At 42.8% G+C, this 12323-nt stretch overlaps 1 long non-coding RNA gene and 1 pseudogene across 1 annotated transcript; both read right to left on the minus strand.

Moving 5' to 3' along the window:
* Positions 1–312: 312 nt before the first annotated feature.
* On the minus strand, positions 313–1578 carry LOC115154142 (uncharacterized). Its single transcript, XR_003867825.1, has 2 exons — positions 1526–1578; positions 313–486 (listed from the first exon to the last, which is right to left on the minus strand). It is a non-coding gene; the product is annotated as an uncharacterized LOC115154142 (long non-coding RNA).
* Positions 1579–3108: 1530 nt separating this feature from the next.
* Positions 3109–4615, minus strand: LOC115155079 (creatine kinase M-type-like; annotated as a pseudogene).
* Positions 4616–12323: the final 7708 nt, after the last annotated feature.

Consider the following 12323-nt stretch of genomic DNA (forward strand, 5'->3'; position numbering starts at 1 on the left):
CATGACCAAGAAAGAACAAACTACATCGACATCTGTATTGGTTCATGGTAATAGGTTTATTGGATCACAGTTTCAATGATAACTTTCAATTATAACTTTTTACAACCAATGTAATGTTCACGTCTGTCAGGTAAGCCCGACTTTGGTGGAGGCGGATACCAAGATGTTACCGACTGAACAGGAAAGAAGTGGAAAAGAATGGCAGGAGGAAAGAAGAAAAAGAGCTCCACTACACGCAGGTTGGTTGGCGTCATTGTACCGCTTGACAATAGAAAAACAAAAGATGACCAGTGACGTCAACAACTCTTTCCCTCTGTGCAGGGATCATGCCGTCAATGGCCTCTCCCTTCTCCAGCTTCTTCTCCATCTCCACCATGAGCTTGACACCATCCACCACCATCTGGACCTGATCTACCTCAGAGGATCCCAGACGGTCAGCATTGGAGATGTCGAACACTCCACCCACGGAGGCGGTGTCCACGCCACCTGTAGAGAGCAGGGAAAAGGGAGAGAGAAGTGCGTTTAAGTGTATGTCTCAGACAATGTCTGCAAAATTACTCATACTGTAAAATATCCAAATGTCCCCAAAAATCTGTGGTGTAAAGTACTTTTTAAGTAAATATACTTTAAAGTACTACCTACGTAGTTTTTGGGGTTATCTATACTTCACTATTTATATTTTTGCCAACATTTACCTTTACTTCACTACATTCCTAAAGAAAATAATGTACTTTTTACTCCATACATTTTCCCTGACACCCAAAATTACTCGTTAGTTTGACAGGAAAATGGTCCAATTCACACACTTATCAAGAGAACATCCCTGGTCATCCCTACAGACTCTGATCTGGCGGACTCACTAAACACAAATGCTTCATTTGTAAATGATGTCTGAGTGTTGGAGTGTGCCCCTGGCTATCCTTAAAAAATATATTTAAAAAATATTTGTGCCATCTGGTTTGCTTAATATAGGGAATATGAAATGGTTTATACTTTTACTTGTACTTTGATACTTAAGTATATTTAAAACCAAATACTTTGACTTTAACTCAAGTAATATTTTACTGGGTGACTTTCACTTTTACTTGAGTCATTTTCTATTAAGGTATCTTCACTTTTTTTATTTTAAGTATGACAATTGAATACTTTTTCCACCACTGCCAAAAATAACAGACTCAATGAACAATGTTTTACGATGATGTGTTTTCCATTATATGATGCATTTTTCTTCATCATGATGATGTGGCAAGTGACACTTTGCTTCTTAAAATTCCAATATCTTGAAAACTTGACTGCTGGCTGGGACTGTACTAACAGTGAGTTAATGAAAAAAAAAAATATATATAGTTTTTTTGTGGATTTTTCCTTTAACCGCTGCGGTCATGGCTATTTCATAATAGCTTTCGCTCATTTTAATTTAATTTTTACTTGTGTTGTAAAAGGGAAGACTCTCGTGATCTGTGACGATTTAGAGTTGAATATATCAGCAGCTGCTCTGGATGTTTTTTGTTGTGTGTGTGCGTACCTGTGCCACGCTTCTGCAGATGCAGCCTGGTGGTAGTAGTAGTGTTGATCTGTCATGATACAACGGGATGCGTGAGATAACAAGCAGCATTAGTTCCGGTGCTTTGAACAAATCACGATTTCGCCGGTGTTAGAGTCTTTTGAATTCCGAAAGGGGAGGGGACATTTGACACATAGAATTGCCTGTAACTTGAAAAGCACGAGGGGTGGAGCTCTTTGTTCTTTTTCCGATCCTTGTTCTATCGCTTCTTTAAGGATAGGCGTCCCGTCAATGGGACAGTTGTAAATCATACAGCGCCTTGTCACGATTGCAGATTTTAGAGAAACAACAAATGTCGGTACATATAAGTGTCTTATATCGGCTGAAAGCTTAAATTCTTAATATAATTGCACTGTCCAATTTACAAGAGCTATTACGGCGAAAAAATGCCATACTATTATTTGAGGAGAGCTCCTAACAACAAAACACTTCTTTCACTGCGATAGGTTTGATAAATTCACCTCTGAAGGTGAAATGTGCACCTACATTTTGAAGTCTTGCTCTGATTTTTCATCCAAAGGGTCCCAGAGATAACATGAAGTGTCGTTTTGTAGATAAAAATCATTTTTCATATCCTAAAATGGTCCACATAGCATGCACGATCAATTTTGAATTTCCACTCGTTCAATTTGCAAAGAAAGGAATCTGTGAAAATCTAACCCTAAACGTTATTTCAACCAGTCAAATCACATTAGTATGTATTCCTCAGAGGTCCTAGAACGTAACCAGACTTCACTATATCACTAGGGGTGTAGTATATCCTATATGACACCATATTTGGTCAGAGAGCGATGCCTTCATGGCACACCGATGACGCGGACGCTCTTCACTTGAACGACTCTAACTTTGTCAAATAAGCACCGATCGGGGTCAAAGCCTGCTAGATAGCCAATGATCTGGGCTTTACGGGAGTATCCGGAAACCATGTATCTGTCGTAAAATGTAGCTACTAACCTTGTACGACAGCATGCCTTTTCCTTTTGGACATAAATTATAAGAATATTCAGAGTTATGAAGTTATGAAAACTGGTTGTTTTGCAAATGTTGAACTTATAATATGGCTACTAATACTGGAAAAGCTAAATCAAAGTCCAAGTATACAGATTTGATGATATTCTTGCAGAAAAATGTAATATGAATGCAAATGTCTCCTTCACGATTTGTCAAAATGTACCTGGGTGACTTCACACTAAATGCCATGTAGTTCGCTCATACTTCAAGTTATCCGTCTGAAACTTTGTACATACACTGCTGCCATCTTTTGGACATAATCGGAATTACAACCAGAGTGATGACTGGAACATTGACCTTTCTGTTGCATTTCAAAGACTCTGGCAGAAAAAAAAGTTCAGGGCCTGAGCTACAGGCAGTTAGATTTGGGTATGTCATTTAGGCGAAAATGTAAAAAAGGGGGAGCTATCCCTGGACCGAAATCTTAATTGAGCATCGGACCAGTTACGCAAGACTTTAGTTCTGGGTTAACATCAATTAATATTCTTGTAATTGTCTCCCTGCACTTCCATTGTGTTAGGAGTGTTTTTGTGTCATGTCAAAATGGTTTGAGTACCAGTACATACCCTTTTCAGACCAACGCAGAAGCGTCTGAAGACCTCCTTCATGTTGCCGCCCTTCTCCATGGAGATGACACGCAGGTGATCCTCCTCATTCACCCAGACCAAGAAGCTCTTGGCATCGTTATGCCTTCAGAAAGGAGGGATGAGGTTTCACATGATACTACACTATGATACATTGTGGGATATTCTGTACAGTACAATACAGTATTGTTTTGGTTGACTATTGGTATGGGTCTGTGTTCTGGGTACATACCAGATTCCTCTTGCATCGGGCCAGTCACGGGCCATACCAGCGCCCAGCAGCAGGGGGGAGACGGGCTTGTCAAACAAGAAATGGTCAGCGATAAGCTGCTCCTGCTCGGCATCGGTCATCTTATTCAAGGGGTAGTACTTTCGCTTGAATTCACCGTCCAGGGTGTTCAGAGCTGGAGGGACAGAAAGCCCCTCAGTACTCGTAACATGGTATCTCCCTGCCTGGAGTTATCTGACACCATGCACTAGTCATTGCAGCTAAGGATTCACTTTTGATCTCTATTTCCAATTAATCTGAGGAGTGGCTAAGAATTCAGATCTCCATTTCCCTTTTGTGTGTTTTACTGCCTAGCTTCATGCATAATCCTGTGTATGCATATGTCTTGTAGCTATTGATAGCGGGAGGCTCACCCTCGACGGACAGTTTCTCCACTGCTCTGCGCTCGCCACGGCTGTTGTGGGGGGGGCAGGGTGTATCCCTTGATGCTGCGGCCGGTACGCACACGGCTGGACAGGACGTAGTTGGGGTCCAGGTCATCACCTCCCTATACAGAGAGAAGGTCACAACAGAGTTTCAGACCAGAACATTTAAAGTGTCTCAAAGAAGTTTGTGATTCACAACCTCCTATGTAGAGATTATTCAAACATTCTTACACTGCTTTTACTCAGCAGTACTCTTTGGCATTTCGTATAGGAAATGAAACCCATAAAACATGTCAGAAGAATTAGACTCTACCTTCAGGTTCTCAAAGTTCAGGTCGGTCTTGTGCTTGTCTGTGGGCTTGTATCCACTATGACGGTCTGAGATGATGGGGTCCAACAGATCCTTGAAGATCTCGTAGGACTCCTCATCACCATCCACGCAGCCAACGGTCATGATGAAGGCGTGACCTGAGGAAAGGAGGGGGAGGACGGTAAAAAGGCAGCACATCTACATAGTAGGCTAACTGACATTAATATACCACTGTTGTTTGAAAAATACTCAGGGGGTGTTTGGGAGATATGTGGCACTCACCAAGGTTGTCGACACCGGTCTGGATGACGTCATCCAAAGTGAAGCCAGAGGGGGTCTGCTTGTCCCTCAGCTTGGCGTACATGTCCTTGGTCAGCACCTTGGCCATGTGGTTGTTGTGCTTGGTGAGGTCAGGGTACTCCTCCTCAACTTTGAAGTTGAGTTTGAAGTTGTTGTGGGTGTTACCGAAAGGCATGATTGCGTTTCTAACACTGCAGGGGGGTACATTATAGAATAGCTTTGATCTTTAGAGTCCATAATTTGCATGGAAAACAGCACAGTATAGACACATTAGGAACCCATGGAAAACGTTTAAACCACCAAACCTAATAGTAACCTATCAAGGACGTTCCCAGACACTGACAGTGGAAGATAGTCAAAAGAACAGCTGCAAACGTCAGTCAATGTCCCCATCCACTGGGTCAAGTTTCTGTTTGGAATAGATACGGGGGAGGAGCACTTGTGCGTTGAATATTTTTAACATCCTTATCCCAAACCTCACACAACAAGATCGCATAGGTTCCCTTCGAAATTCGCCGTTTATGGATAAACGTCTATTTTTTTGTGTACGGGGTGAATGTGGACAAAGGGAATAAACAGAAGGGCCATTCAAGAGAGGGGTTGAGTGTGAGATATGGGTAAGAGGGCTGAAGAGAGGATTATATATGGTGGCTGGAATGTTGATGAGGTTGTGAGGTCAGCCTGATCACTAGAAATTGCCCACTAGGTAGAAACTGGTTGCATCAATGTTGTTTCCACGTCATTTCAACAACAAAAAATTACATCTGATGACGTTGAATCAACTTTGAAAACTGATTGGATTTGCAAAAAGTCATCAATGTAATGGAATTTATTATTGTTTTCACCCAATTTATAACCTAAATCAAATTATGTGAAATCCTTTGTTGATTTCACGTTAATTCATGTTAGTTGACATCTCAACCAAAAATATATCAAAACTAAATGTTGAAATGACATCTGTGCCCAGTTGGAGACTTCGATTTAGGATGTTTGAAGATCCTGAGGACGTCAATATATACTGCTCAAAAAAATAAAGGGAACACTAAAATAACACATCCTAGATCTGAATGAATTAAAAATCTTATTAAATACTTTTTCTTTACATAGTTGAATGTGCTGACAACAAAATCACACAAAAATAATCAATGGAAATCCAATTTATCAACCCATGGAGGTCTGGATTTGGAGTCACACTCAAAATTAAAGTGGAAAAACACACTACAGGCTGATCCAACTTTGATGTAATGTCCTTAAAACAAGTCAAAATGAGGCTCAGTAGTGTGTGTTGCCTCCACGTGCCTGTATGACCTCCCTACAACGCCTGGGCATGCTCCTGATGAGGTGGCGGATGGTCTCCTGAGGGATCTCCTCCCAGACCTGGACTAAAGCATCCACGAACTCCTGGACAGTCTGTGGTGCAACGTGGCGTTGGTGGATGGAGCGAGACATGATGTCCCAGATGTGCTCAATTGGATTCAGGTCTGGGGAACGGGCGGGCCAGTCCATAGCATCAATGCCTTCCTCTTGCAGGAACTGCTGACACACTCCAGCCACATAAGGTCTAGCATTGTCTTGCATTAGGAGGAACCCAGGGCCAACCGCACCAGCATATGGTCTCACAAGGGGTCTGAGGATCTCATCTCGGTACCTAATGGCAGTCAGGCTACCTCTGGCGAGCACATGGAGGGCTGTGCGGCCCCCCAAAGAAATGCCACCCCACACCATGACTGACCCACCGCCAAACCGGTCATGCTGGAGGATGTTGCAGGCAGTAGAACGTTCTCCACGGCGTCTCCAGACTCTGTCACGTCTGTCACGTGCTCAGTGGGAACCTGCTTTCATCTGTGAAGAGCACAGGGCGCCAGTGGCGAATTTGCCAATCTTGGTGTTCTCTGGCAAATGCCAAATGTCCTGCACGGTGTTGGGCTGTAAGCACAACCCCCACCTGTGGACGTCGGGCCCTCATACCACGCTCATGGAGTCTGTTTCTGACCGTTTGAGCAGACACATGCACATTTGTGGCCTGCTGGAGGTCATTTTGCAGGGCTCTGTCAGTGCTTCTCCTGCTCCTCCTTGCACAACGGCGGAGGTAGTGGTCCTGCTGCTGGGTTGTTGCCCTCCAACGGCCTCCTCCACATCTCCTGATGTACTGGCCTGTCTCCTGGTAGCGCCTCCATGCTCTGGACACTATGCTGACAGACACAGCAACCTTCTTGCCACAGCTCGCATTGATGTGCCATCCTGAATGAGCTGCACTACCTGAGCCACTTGTGTGGGTTGTAGACTCCGTCTCATGCTACCACTAGAGTGAAAGCACCGCCAGCATTCAAAATTGACCAAAACATCAGCCAGGAAGCATAAGAACTGAGAACTGGTCTGTGGTCACTACCTGCCGAACCACTCCTTTATTGGGGGTGTCTTGCTAATTGCCTATAATTTCCACCTGTTGTCTATTCCATTTGCACAACAGCATGTGAAATTTATTGTCAATCAGTGTTGCTTCCTAAGTGGACAGTTTGATTTCACAGAAGTGTGATTGACTTGGAGTGACATTGTGTTGTCTAAGTGTTCCCTTTATTTTTTTGAGCAGTGTATAAACTTGGCAAAAAAAGAAACGTCCTCTCACTGTCAACTGCATTTATTTTCAGCAAACTTAACATGTGTAAATATTTGTATGAACATAACAAGATTCAACAACTGAGACATAAACTGAAGAAGTTCCACAGACGTGACTAACAGAAATTGAATAATGTGTCCTTGAACAAAGGGGGGGTCAAAAGTAACAGTCAGTATCTGGTGTGGCCACCAGCTGCATTAAGTACTGCAGTGTATCTCCTCCTCATGGACTGCACCAGATTTGCCAGTTTTTTCTGGGAGATCTTACCCCACTCTTCCACCAAGGCACCTGCAAGTTCCCAGACATTTCTGGGGGGGAATGGCCCTAGCCTTCACCCTCCAATCCAACAGGTCTCAGACGTGCTCAATGGGATTGAGATCCAATGCCACCAGCCATGGCAGAACACTGACATTCCTGTCTTTCAGGAAATCGCGCACAGAACGAGCAGTATGGCTGGTGGCATTGTCATGCTGGAGGGTCATGTCAGGATGAGCCTGCAGGAAGGGTACCACATGAGGGAGGAGGATGTCTTCCCTGTAACGCACAGCGTTGAGATTGTCTGCAATGACAACAAGCTCAGTCCAATGATGCTGTGACACACCGCTGCAGACCATGATGGACCCTCCACCTCCAAATCGATCCCGCTTCAGAGTATAGGCCTCGGTGTAACGCTCATTCCTTAGACAATAAACGCAAATCCGACCATCACTCCTGGTGAGATAAAACCGCGACTCGTCAGTGAAGAACACTTTTTGCCAGTCCTGTCTAGTCCAGCGATGGTGGGTTTGTGCCCATAGGCGTCATTGTTGCCGGTGATGTCTGGTGAGGACCTGCCAAACAACAGGCCTACAAGGCCTCAGTCCAGCCTCTCTCAGGCTTTTGTGGACATTCTGAGCACTGATGGAGGGATTGTGCGTTCCTGGTGTAACTCGAGCAGTTGTTGTTGCCATCCTGTACCTGTCCAGCAGGTGTGATGTTCGGATGTACCGATCCTATGCAGGTGTTGTTACACGTGGTCTGCCACTGCGAGGACGATCAGCTGTCCTTCCTGTCGCCCTGTAGCGCTGTCTATGTGTCTTTCAGTACGGACATTGCAGTTTATTGCCCTGGCCACGTCTACAGTCCTCATGCCTCCTTGCAGCATGCCCAAGGCACGTTCACGCAGATGAGCAGGGACCCTGGGCATCTTTCTTTTGGTGTTTTTCAGAGTCAGTAGAAAGGCTTCTTTAGTGTCCTAAGTTTTCATAACTGTGACCTTAATTGCCTACCGTCTGTAAGCTGTTAGTGTCTTAACGACCGTTCCACAGGTTCCACAGGTTCATTAATTGTTTATGGTTCATTGAACAAACATGGGAAACAGTGTTTAAACCCTTTACAATGAAGATCTGTGAAGTTATTTGGATTTTTATGAATTATCTTTGAAGGACAGGGTCCTGAAAAAGGGCTGTTTATTTTTTTGCTGAGTTTATTTGCACGTTGATAAGCTAGCTAGTTAACGGCCGTGTTGTCTGTAAAGTTAGCTAGTAGTGGGCAAGTTAGCCGTAAGTTAGCAGTGCATTTACTCGCCTCAGCGCTGTTTCTAACCTTTGTCATTTTGTGTACGTTTTATATTAACCGAAATAGCTATGTTACCAAAAAATGCATCGTCAGCAAACATTACAGTAGAACTGAACACATGGTGTCCCTGCAGTTTAATGTTTGACTGCTAGGCAAGCTAGCCAGGCAGAGAGGAATGAACAATATGTATCTAGCTAGCAAACTAAACCTAGCTATCTAGCGACACCTGTCCTTGCCGAAACCTTTGTGTTGTTCACGTATTCACAACATGTTAGGCAGCACTGCAAATGTTGACCTTGTGCAATAGTTATCTAGCCAATAATCTAACAGCCAAACTAGCTAAATTAAATAACTGGGCTGGCTAGTAAGATAGATAACAAGCAGCTCTTCCAAGTCCGATAGGATTGCGATGTTTCCGTTTTATTTTCCTGACATTGTCATAGATTTTAATACAAGTCTTCTTTTAGGTATAGGTATTCAGACGTTCCTGAGTACTGATACAGAGCTCATTCTTGAGGCAGCTAATGAAGCACACACGAAGAATGGAACACTACTCAACAATCTGTCTGTGAAATCAGACATCCTGGAAACTGTCTGAAAGGATCTTCCAGTTTACAGCCTATCCGCCAAGTCTACAAATTTGCCAAGTTGCAGTAGCTTTGGTAAAAAAGTAGCCATGCCTTAAAGAGTCTGGGTCCTTCTCAGGCCTGTACGGATGGCAAACCAGCCTGAAGTACAAGATGGGCAATTACAGATCGAAACTGAGAGGAATTGGATTCTCCAGAACTGGAAGTGAACACTGTCAAGAGAAAATCAGAGAACAGGCCCGTTGCCAAAAACATTTTTTTTTAAAACAAATTATGCAGAGGTAAATTACCTCCCACCCTGCTGGAGAAACCCTGGAGAGGGAGCGAGTGGAGCTACTGGGAGAAGTACAAGTACATGACAATGTTTGTATGCCCAATAATGTTTGTACCATGTTTTTGTGCTGCTACTATGTTGTTGTCATGTTGTCTTGCTACCATTGCTGTGTTGTCATGTTTTGCTGCCTTGTTATGTTGTTGTCTTAGCTCTCTTTATGTAGTGTTGTGTCTCTCTTGTTGTGATTGTCCTATATTTCTATTGTATATATTTTTTTTTATCACAGGCACCCGTCCCCGCAGGAGGCCTTTTGCCTTTTGGTAGGCCGTCATTGTAAATAAGAATTTGTTCTTAACTGACTTGCCTAGTTAAATAAAGTTTAAATAAAAATAAATAAATAAAAAACTACAACATTGTGAGTTGCAAAATATAATTCAGGCCCTTCCTGTGAAGGACTTCAAAGAAAGATGGCTAGCCCTGTTTGAGCCCACTCAGGTACAAAATACAGCTGAATTAAAATAGTCATTGTAGGTAAAAAGTGTATATTGATTTAAATATTTTGTGTTGTCTTGACCTAATATTCTAATCTACAATTAAATATACATTAAAGATTAGTCTGAACATTCTCACTTTGCACATGCTTTGGAAGGGGTTTCCCAATAGCATTATGGCTCTCAGATCATCTGTTCAGAAGATCTCTCTCATTACGGAAGAGTTCAGAAGAATTACAACTGTTGCTCGAGTCCACCTTTATGCAGAATCTGGACGAATGTACACCAAAACTATTGGACTTGTTTAAGTCAAAAGGAGGTGCTATGAAGGCGGACATGCAGAAAATCCTTGAAGTTCTGTACCGGGTACAGTATGCACAGTAACACTTTCACAATAGTATGTATATAGGTTATACTGTATGTATTCAGTTGCCAGTAGTAAAATGCAATTATTTGTATAACTTACTTACTTACTGACTTTATTGTCCCCATGGGGAAATTTTGTTGCAGTGTCATGTACACGTTAAAGTGGCGTTTAAATACAAAACAAAATTGACAATACAACTTTCATAACAGTTACATACCAATTAAAAAAATGTTTTAAAGACTAGCCTGCTGGCCTTACTGAGTCGATAGGAATATTAGCCCGAGCTATTTAGGAGGGATATCACACCTGGCACAAATTACTGTCTTGTTCTGTTTTTCCTGCTGAGGGGTGCCCTATACCTGCGCCCAGAGGGGAGTAGTTCAACGTCCGGGTACAGGGGGTGGCTTGGATCTAAAATTATTTTGTGAGCCTTGCGGAGGGCCCTGACCTTAAAGATCTCATTCAGGCCTGTCTGTTTGACTCTCAGCATATTTCTCTGGCTGACATCATATTACAGTGCAACACCATCCAGGAAAGAAGAGACAGTGTGGTCCATGGCCTGATCATATACCTCGGTGAGTGGGTTGAAGACCTTATCACAGAATAAAAGGTAGTTTTTATTTTTGTAACCTTATTTATCTCTAAATGAGCTATCTTCCTTTCTTTCCACTTCTCTCCTCTCAAATTGCACAGTTAATCTAGTAGCCTAGTCTGTTATTTCTTCATTTTTTCACTCAGGATGCTGATGACACCGTGATCTGAGAGGACCTCGTTCAGCATGTGATGAATGTGTTCACTGTGAAGCATCTGCACCAAAATATAGAGCACGTGATCTGCATCAAAGGAGCAGAGGTCCTGACTGGTATTCCAGTGTTAGTCATGTACATTGTTTATGGGCCTCATCTATGGCTGAAATCTAAGGAGATATCAGAGATATCTATGAGAACTCTCAAAGGGCCACTCACAAATTGTGGTCTAAACGCTACTCAGTAAGCTGAAAAGATAGTTGCTAGGTGATGTAGGAGCTACAGTTTAGATTATGGTCTTTGTCGGGTGAAGTCATAAGAGACATTGTCAATTCCTGTTAAAAAAACATCTTTGTGTGTGAAACTTGTACGTGAAAACTTTGGAATTACCTGGATTTCTGCATAAATTCGTCATAAAATTTGATCTGATCTTCATCTAAGTCACAACAATAGACAAACAGCTTAAACTAATAACACAAACAATTATACGTTTTCATGTCTTATTGAACACACTGTGTAAACATTCACAGTGTAGGGTGGAAAAAGTATGTGAACCCTTGGATTTAATAACTGGTTGACCCTCCTTTGGCAGCAATAAACTCAACCAAATGTTTTCTGTAGTTGCGGATCAGACCTGCACAACGGTCAGGAGGAATTTTGGACCAGTCATCTTTACAAAACTGTTTCAGTTCAGCAATATTCTTAGGATGTCTGGTGTGAACCGTTCTCGAGGTCATGCCACAACATTTTAAATCGGGTTGAGGTCAGGAATCTGACTGGACCACTCCAGAAGGCGTATTTTCTTCTGTTGAAGCCATTCTGGTGTTGATTTACTTCTGTGTTATGGGTCGTTGTCCTGTTGCATCACCCAACTTCTGTTGAGCTTCAATTGGCGGACAGATAGTCTTACATTCTCCTGCAAAATGTCATGATAAACTTGGGAATTAATTTTCATGTTGACGATAGAAAGCTTTCCAGGCCCTAAGGCAGCAAAGCAGCTCCAAACCATGATGCTCCCTCCACCATACTTTACAGTTGGGATGAGGTTTTGATGTTGGGTGCTGTGCTGTGCCTTTTTTTCTCCACACATAGTGTTGTGTGTTCCTTCCAAACAACTCAACTTTAGTTTCATCTGACCACAGAATATTTTGCAAGAAGCGCTGTGGAACATCCAGGTGCTCTTTTGCGAACTTCAGCAGTGGCTTCTTCCTTTGGTTGAAAACTAATTTCTATGGGGGTAAACATAGGAAAAGCGGCACAG

The sequence above is a fragment of the Salmo trutta genome, chromosome 19 (assembly GCF_901001165.1).
Source record: "Salmo trutta chromosome 19, fSalTru1.1, whole genome shotgun sequence".
In the NCBI taxonomy this organism is placed as follows: domain Eukaryota; kingdom Metazoa; phylum Chordata; class Actinopteri; order Salmoniformes; family Salmonidae; genus Salmo; species Salmo trutta.